The sequence below is a fragment of the Rattus rattus genome, chromosome 2 (genome assembly GCF_011064425.1).
Source record: "Rattus rattus isolate New Zealand chromosome 2, Rrattus_CSIRO_v1, whole genome shotgun sequence".
Classification (NCBI taxonomy): Eukaryota; Metazoa; Chordata; class Mammalia; order Rodentia; family Muridae; genus Rattus; species Rattus rattus.
In genome coordinates, this window is record NC_046155.1 from 6,226,856 (window position 1) to 6,236,254 (window position 9,399).

A 9,399-nucleotide genomic window follows, 5' to 3' on the forward strand; every position below is an offset into this window, starting at 1 on the left:
AAAACACCATGGCCAAGAGAACTTAGGGGGGAAAGAGGCTGTTTGAATTTGTGTTTCCAGGGGCCAACAGTCTGTGGTGGCCGAGCTGAGGCAGGGGAGCTGCGGCTGGAAGCTGAGAGTGCATGGTTTGAACTGTAAGTGAGCGAGTGCAGAACTCTTCCGGCTCTGCCCCCACGACGTACTTCTCCAGTAAGGCCATGTTTCCTGAGCTTTCCTAAAACAGTCTTAACCAACTGGGAACCAATTACTCGAATGCCTAAGCCTATAGGGCTACGTCTTGTTTAAACCACTACGCTTTGAACACCCCCTCCCCATAGGCTTTGTGGCCCTATCTTAATGTGAAATGCATTTCGTCCAGTCTCTCAGTCTCAACAGTGTTCAGGAGTCAAAAGTGCCTTCTGAGACTCAAGGCTATCACTTAGCTCTAACACCTTGCAAAATAAAAAATAGGTAATGACATACTTCCAACATACAATGATACAGAATATTTAGTACCATTCCAAAAGGGCGGTATGGGGACATAGCAAGGAAAAGGTGTGAGTCTTGGACCAAGTAAGATCGAGACCCACCAAGGCCAATTTTAAAACCTAGAACTCCAGGGTGTCATGTCAGAGGATTTAGAGGTCTCCACTTTTCTAGATTTTGCTGCCTGCAACCTATTTTTCTCTCTTGGGCTCATTCTACTTCCTGTATACAGCTCTCCCTGGCAGATATACTATGGCTCTGGCCTTTCAGGGCCTCTTGTTTTCTTAGGGCTGTCAGGCAGGGCCTCTCCTGACATACCTTGCCTGGTCTCTGAATCTGTGGAGAAAGATCCCATGACTCCTTCTCTTTTGAGACTTTAAAGCCAGCACCACATGGCCGGTACCTCGAAGTGTGGCAGCTTTGACAACACTGGTTTTCCAGGAACAGAAAATGCCTTATGCTCTCCTTTACAGACTGGAAGCTTAGCTTTATTCTGGGGCATACAAGGCCTCTCCTAATGGTGCTCATCCGTGGCCTTTTAGAGCCACAGTCCGTTTTCCAGCACATGCCTGGCCTGTAGTGTAAATCCGGCCAGTGTCCTTCTCTCTCCAAACTACTCCTTTTGCATTTCTTCCTGCCCCCTTGATGTTTTTCATTGTAGATCTGCGTAGGAGTAATTACTAATAAACACTAATAAATAAATGAAGTCAATATTAGGCTGTCTTGAGTTCTCCTCTGTCAATAAAATTAGCCCCGGGCAGGCTCTGAAGACAAGGACAGAAAATAAATTCATTCTTTTCATCAAAATATCACAGGAACCATCTCTAGCTCAGTTGCTAATATCATTCCCTTCTGAAATCTCTCGATCCATCCTTGTTTCTCCTGGAACTAACATCTCCCGGGATACTAAGATGACCTATTAGACTCTATTTATCACATTTAACTGCCCCAATGTTGTCCACATTCTTCCAAAACCCCAGAATGGTCAGGTCTTCACAGCAATGCCTTACTCCCGGTACCGACTTCTGTATTGTTTGCTTTTCTAAGTTGTGAAAAAAAACCCCAAGGAAGACAACTTATAAAAGAAAGAGGTCATTGTGGTTAATGTTTCCAGAGGGACGTGAGTCCATGATGGTGGAATGGACTCGTGACGGCTGGGGCTGGAAGCTGAGAGCTCACACCTTGAAGGGCAATCAGGAAGCAGAGAGAGTGAATTCAACATGATGTGAGACTTTAAGCTCCCAGAGCTTGCTCCCAGTGATACAGCTCCTCAAAGGCCTCCTAAGCCTTCCCCAAACGGCACCACCGGCTAGGGACCAGCTATCTAAACACCCAGGACTATGAGGACATCTCACTGAAACCATCGAACCTGAAAGTCATTTCCTAACTGGTTCCCTCTGGTCTGCTGTCAGTTTGCAGAGGGATAGATCCTGGCTGAGGAGCTACTGAGGAGCTGAGAGCCAGCCAGTATAGGCAGCTTCTGCCATGGTCTAGCTAGAAGGGGATGAGGCTGTCAGGAGCTATGGACAGTGGGAGCTACATATCTGTGGGGAGAAAAGTTGACCTCAGACACTGGGTAGCAAGTAGGAGAGCTAACCCCATTACTAGCCCTGCTGCAGGGAGATGCCCTCAGTTGAGCGGCAGAACAGGACTTCTACTGAAGGACGAGGGCTCTGGGCTTGTCAGCAGAGGGAACTGTGAGCAGACAGATTACAAGGGAGCGGGCAGTGTGGGATTGTGTCTGAGCTTGCTTATGGCTGCTGGGCTAGAACTCAGGACCTGTGTGCATTGCAGTTAGGTGTGTGGTCCACCTCCTGTGACCCGACACGAGCATTTTCCAGTGTGGCCAAAAGTGCAGTCTAAACAGTCCACTTGAGAAGTTTGGAATCACCTCTGTGTCATTTCATTGGGAATAACAGGGTTCTGATTGGGGGTGGGCACAGAGAAGGGAGCAGGATTTGAGGTAGTTGTAACAGCTCTTGGCTCAGGCTCCTGAGGTCTCAGTCTGCCCTAGGTTTCTTCTCTGCCAAAGTGGGTGAAGTTTCAGACCGTGGCCAGCAGGCGGCGCCCAGGTCTACAGCTCTCTCCCCTGCTCTCAGAGAACTGTAGCTTCTCAGGCTGTGTCTATTGGTGTCGGCACCAGGAGACAGTCTGTGGACTGACTTGAGGTATCAGAGAACGAGATCCAGACTAGGCATATGGGTTCCCACCATCCACTAAGCCCCGCTGGAAGCCTCTTCCCTGGGAGTTTATACTGCCTGGTTGACACTGATAAAGGAGACTGATTGCAGCCTTCCCAGAAGTCTATAAAAGTGTCTACAGAGCATCAGAGTGATAGCTGAGGTGCAGTCTGCCGAGCCTGGCCCCAGTTTTCCAACCCAGACCAGATGACCAGATATCAGGATAGGAGCTGATAAAGCTCATAATTGACTTGGGACACTCGGTTTTATTAGGATGGAGGGCCCTCCTGTCTCTTATCTCTGGAAGCCACGCAGACAGTGGCATCCCAGTTGGGCTCCTAATCAGACCAGAGAGCAGTGTCAGGGATTCCTGACACTCTATATCCCCTTCTGTATGCTAACCACTGCATCTGGAATTTCACCCTCTCATGTCCCAAGTGTTCCCAAGCTATGGTCTCCATGTGCCAATAACTGTGTTTAATCTTTGGGAGACTCAGTGAACCAGAGAGCTGCCCCTGCACCCCAGTGAAGGGGGGCAGGGTTTGTTTTTGTTTGTATTTTAAAAAAATATTTATTTTATTATTTTAAGTTGGGTGCATGTGTGTACATGTGTGTATGTTTGTGTATGCATGTACATGTGAGAGTGAGTGTTCACACGTGTGGGTGCCTCTAGAGGCCAGGGTCATTGGCTTTTGGGTTATAGGCAGGTATGAGCTGCCTGATGTGTGTGCTGGGAACCAAACTCAAGTCCTCTGGAAGAGCAGACTGTGCTCTTAACCACTGAGCCATCTCTCCAGCCTGTCTATTTTAGTTTTTTGAATCGGAGGCTCACTCTGTAGCTTAGTCAAGGCAATCCTCCTGCTCCTGCCTCCTGAGTGCTGGGATTACTGGTGAGAAGAGCGGTTTTCAGTGCTTTGCTCCCTCTCCACCCTCTCCCTCTCTCTTTCGAGACTGGGTCTCACTATGAGATCGTGGCTGGCCTGAAACTCATTGTGTAGACCAGGCTGGCCTTGAACTCCCAGAGACGTGCCTGCTGCCTCTGTCTTGCGGGGATTAAAGGTGTGCATCACCGCACTTGGTTAGCTGGGTGGGTCTCTGAGATCCCTGCTGCCCCTAGCCTAGGTCCTCAGGTACAACTAACTGTTTAACCCAGGAAATGGTCACTGACGACAGGAGCCTTTCTGTTCCCACTGGTTCTGGAACAAATTTCCCAAACCAGGGCAGCCTATCAGAGCCTAGCCATGGGTTCTACCCTGGATTCGGCCTGTCACAATCATAACATGGCATCTCTGAGTGGGTCTATCCGTTTGTCCAGCTGTGTGCAGATCCCTTCCACCTGTGGGTGTGGCAGAGTGACATCTGGAAATTCCTTCTGTCTCCAGTCTTGCTGGGCCTTTACTGGGGCTTCTTCTCTCTATGCCCACCTACTTGGAAGCCCCCACCCACCCATCCCCGACTAGAGGGCTCAGCTTCTAGGTGTACTTCCTCCCAAATGGGTGCTCCTCCTCTGTGCCCTGATTTAACACGCAGGGAAGAACATTGGTTTGGGACTGCGGGGCACAGGCCCAGATCCTCTATGTCCTCTTCAGTGCCCTGGCTACTAAGGCTGAAATCCTGGAATAGCGAGGCTCAGCCCGGGGCCTGGTGGAAACTGTCCTGTTGCTTCTCCAGTCTCAGCACTCAGGAAGCTGAGTAGAGTTGTGAGTTGGAGACCAGCCTCGGCTTCACAGAAGATCCTGTCTAAACAAAATCCCACTCAAAATAAAAGTCTAGGGTAACACAAGGAAGTAGCAGAAGAGGAGGTTGGCACAGTCACGAATGATCAAGTTTAGCTAAAGCTCTTGTCCTCTCCAGCCTTAGTTTTCCCATCTAGGATGTGGGGTGAACCCTGCTCTCTGGTTCAGAGTCTCCTGAAGATTAAACGTAATTATTGGCACATGGAGACCATAGCTTGGAAACACTTGGGACAGAGAGGGTGTAATTCCAAATGCAGTGGATCAGCCTCCAGAAGGGGATACAGCCGAGTGTCTCCATGCGTCGTGCAGAGACTGAAGGAATGGGCCACTGCTGACTTGTTGGGGGAGGGGCTGTGTTGTCAGGGCCGGTAATTAGGCTGCGGATTAGGGGACCCCACGTGACTACTGGTGCAAGTGCTTTTGTTGTGGTCTGAGTCTCCCTTAGCGCCACCCCCACCCCCACCCCTGGGATCAAAGGAAATGTACAGTTTTCTTTGCAACCCAGTGGGAGGGGGTCACCTGGAAGGGTCTGCGCCTCCCTCTCCTCGTTGTTAGGGGCGACCAAGGGAAAGAGGTAGTGAGGCACCCTCGAGGGGAGGCTTGTTTTGACAGTTCACATGCCTCTTACTTGGTCCTCAAGCCACCACAGGAGCCTCACGAATAAGAAAGCAGAGACACAGAGAGGGCCACATGCTTGCCCAAGGATGGCCGGTAGACGAATGCAGTTCTACCTGAGCTCTCACCCGAACTTGCCCTACCCCTTCTCCCCCCCAACACCCCCGGGATCAAGTGTGACAGGGTACGTCTGACAGCCTTCAGGGATGAAACCTCAGGTCTTCTCTGCCTGGCTCCAGTGGCCTCTTCAGAACCTAACCTCTCATCCTCTCATCCTCTGCCACAACCATCTGACAAGGCTGGGATGTTCACAGACCTGGGGTTCTGCCCTCATCCATCCTCCTATGACGAGCCATTGATTGTGGGGCCCGTATGTCCTGGGGGGCTGCTAATCCTTTTTTGTTGTGCCTTGAATGTGCCATGCTTATATCCACACATATGGTCAACTAGGCCCAAGAAGGGAGTGCCAGGGGACAGGCCTAGCAAGCCGCTGGCTTTGGAACTCTAAGGCTGGGATGGGGTGGGAGGCTTTGTGCAGCAAATTCAGGAGAGGGAAACAAGTCAGAAGCACTGGAGGAAGGCTAGGCCTGGGGGGTGGGGTGAGGGTAGTGAGAGAGTGAGTGGGGCTAGAAAGGAGGGGCGTGGATGGGAAGGGTGGGGACGGAGAAGGCTTGGAGAGGTGGAAGAAAAACCCCATCCCCTCCCTCCTCTTTCTCTTTTTTTTTTTTTGGAGACAAGGTCTCACTATGTAACCCTAGAACTCACTATATATAGATCAGGCTGGGCTTGAACACACAGAAATTTGTCTGCCTCTGTCTCCCAAGCGCGGACTTAACGGCTTGTGCTACCTACCACACAGGGCACTTTCAGCCCTTCGAACAGGCACTTTGCCCCTGCAGCTGGCCTTCCTTTCCTTTGTCCTACTACTTACAAGCTTCTGAGGGTAGGACAGGCTTACAGGCTAATGGCCGGTTTGGCTAGGGTGTGAGTCATAGCTCTGGCTCCCCAAGTACCAGGCCTTTTAACAATTCTAATTAGCTGCACTGGGAAAAAGCATAATCTTGAGGGCCTGCAGCCTCAGAACAGCAAGACCCCTGTCAAGTCACCTTCAGGTTGTGAGACACAGTTGTGTGGGTGGGCAGCATCAACTTTCAACAAGCCCGGTTGGGGTCCGGTGGTTGACACACTCCTGCTGCAATGTGGCCTCTCACCACCAGGGGGCAGAAGGACTCCAGCCTTGATCTTGAGGCTGCTGGAGGCCTCTCTGCGGTAGCTTGCCGTAGCCACTCTTAGCCTTGAGCAGCCCAGAGAGGGAAGAATCCCTTACCCAACCCGGCACAGGTTCCTGGAGGAGACACGGTGAAGATGGAGCTGTTCCAGGTGCTGTTGTTCCAACTTCCAGCCTGGTAACTGCTCTCTTTAAAGCACAAACCAGGGAGGACTGGGTGGAAGGGATGAGTAGGAGTTGGGTAAAAGAAGAAAGGGAGGAAGGCCCCCTTGCCCTGATCATTCAGGGCACAGGTGAGCATATTCTTCATTTATGGTGGGATCTGGAGCAGTCACCCCACCTCTCTGGCCTTGGTTTCTTCGTTTCAGGATTAAGTGAGGTCACACGAAGTAGGGGCTCAACTCTCATCTAGCAGTCTCGTGGTCTAGGGACACAGCTCAATAGTTAAGAGTGCTTGCCTAACTTACACATCTCCAGCACTACATAACCAGGCATGTGCTGCATATCTGAATCCTAGCACTCCGGAGACGGAGGCAGGGGGATCAGAACTGAGAGATCATCCTTGGCTACATGTCATCCTGGCTGAGTCTGAAGCCTGCCTGGTCCATTGGAAGACTGTCTCAAAATAGTCTTTCGGCAACTCCCTTCACCCCTGAGGTTCTGTCTGTCTGTCTGTCTGTCTGTCTGTCTCTGTCTTTCTGTCTCTCTTTGTCTGTGTGTGTGTGTGTGTGTGTGTGTGTGTGTGTGTGTGCGTGCGTGCGCGCGCGCGCGCGCTCCCTGTGGGCCCTTCGTATCCCTCTAGCCTCTTCAGCAGGTCCTGAGCTCCTCGGACATCGAAGCTATTGGAAGCTAGGACAAAGGTAGGTAGCTTGGAGGGACCTGGGGACCCTGTGTGCACCTCATGGACAGGAGGTTCGGATTGTGAGTTCTGCCAGCGCCACCAAGAAAGGGCTGTGAGGGAAGGGCGTTTTTATTTCCTTGGCAAAGTGGGCAGGGGGACCCGGGAACCCGGGAACCCGGTGTTGCACATGGCCTGTGGAAAGAGGGAAGGCTGGGGGCTTGAGGATGGCCCAGTGTTTGACTTCGGTTCGCACCAGCCCTTTAGACCCCCTCATCCCCGAGACGAACATCAGAATCCTGGGGTGTTTAGTGGTCCTGGACTTCTAGAACACTGGGTCTTGGGCCCAGTCAAGTCATGCAACTGGGCGCAGGCTCCCCACCTCCAAACCGCGGCGGCGGCGAGGCGGCCGCCGCACGTGTCTGGGGGCGGCTCCTGCCTGCGGCAGTTCCTTGTTCGTAGTCTCCCTCTGCAGGGCCTGGCCCTGCCCCTCCCACCCATTCCTGGGGAATGAGGACCCCCAGCCCGGACCCCGAGTACAAGGCAGGCCCTGTAATCGGAGCCTGGGCCGCATGTGGCCGCGTCACCGGAGAGAGGCCGGCACCTGCGGAGGACGTGTCTGGCAGCGGCCCCAAGAACAGCCCGTCCTGGGGGCGGGGCGAGCCGAGCGCGGGAACTGGTGCGGGAGGGCGTTCGCCCTGCGCCCGCCTGGGGCCCCGCCAAGTGCGCGCAGGGAGCTGCTTACTGCTGGGGGCGGCGGGGTTCTTCTGTAACCGCACACACCCCTCGGAGCCTCCAGCCCAACCAACAGGGCAGGAGTTGGAGGCTTGAGGGAATGTGTGGGGGACATTCCAGGGGCTCCCGCCATCGCAAACAGTTAAACTGTATCCAGGGCTTGGTCCAAGTGTTCGTTAGGATCGAGGCCAGTGACTCTGGCTGCTGAGTGATCTCAGGCAGGATGCTGAACTTCTCTGAGCCATGTTCTTCCCTCTCCAGGGTGATGGATTAAAGCAGGAAGGGAGCCCAAAGCAGATGCTGGTCAGAGCCCGCAGTAGGCACAAGATGGAACCACTCTGGCCTTCTTGAAGGTGCATCAACCTCATCGGGGAGGCAGCTGGATTCCCCCCTTCCCCCGTGAAAAGACCCCAGAAGGACGGTGGGAGGATTACTCTCTGTCCATGACTCTCCAGGAGTCTCCAGAGGCAACAAAGTGTGTCACCCAGCCCTTCGGCCTTCTCCCTCTACTGCTGACCCTGGGCCTGCATTCTCCACCTTCTTTGACGGATGGGTGACATGTGGCTCATGGATTCATGGAAAATTCTTCAAGGCCTTAATTTATCTGATATGACAGCTCAGGGTCTTAGAATTTGAGAAGGCAGCTTTAAGGGCCAGAGGGGAGACAAATCTCAACTCTACACTTGATTACTCCGGGAGAGACCCAGAACCTGGGGCTCTGGGTCAGGGGTGTGGATGACCAGGAGAGCCGTCCACGCAGGCAGGAAAGAGGCAGGAGGCAGTCAAGAAACTCGTGTTGCCCAAGTCAGCCACCAGGGGGAAGTATGAAGCCAAGGACAGGCCTCCGGGACTCTGCTCTGGCTCGGGGCTGGAAGACCCTGAGCACCGGGCTTCCTCAGGGCGCCCGGAGTCCCCGCAGCTGACCAGCTATGCGGGTTGTTGTGAGTGCGATCCCGGGACGTTCCGGGAAACTGAGCTGGTTTAGCTCCTCTAAGAATTAAAGGGCAGGGGGGCTGGGGCCAAGAACCTTCCTGCATTACAACTCATTAATCAAATCTCGGAGTTGATTCGAGGAGCTGGAGGGTGTAGATTAAGCCTTAATCACCTAGGAGCTACAGCTAGGTTTTAATATAGTCAGCCCGTTTCCTTCTCAGAACATACTGCTTAAGTGTCCGCCTGCCTGCTGTGTGTTCTAGCTTCAGTCAGTAGCTGCACCGCAGAGTCAGCTCCTAACTTTTAGCGATTTAGGACACAAAATTTATCCGTCTGTCCGTCCATCCACCCATCCATCATCCATCCATCCATCCATCCATCCATCCATCCATCCATCCATCCATTCATTTTCGGCGCTGGGGATGGAACCCAGAGCCAGCGTACATACTTCTCAAGTGCCTCAGCACTGAGTCACCCCCAGCTTTCAAATTTTATCTCGTACTCCAATCACGGGCAGAGTGGCTGTGCCTGAGCCTTGCAATGGCCCTCTCTGTTCCTCATTCGGCCAGCCAGGTGGGGCACACAGGAAAACATCTCCTATGGCTGTAACGTAATTGAATTCGCACAGACATTTCGCCAACAATTGGTGGCAGAAACTGGTCTTTGACT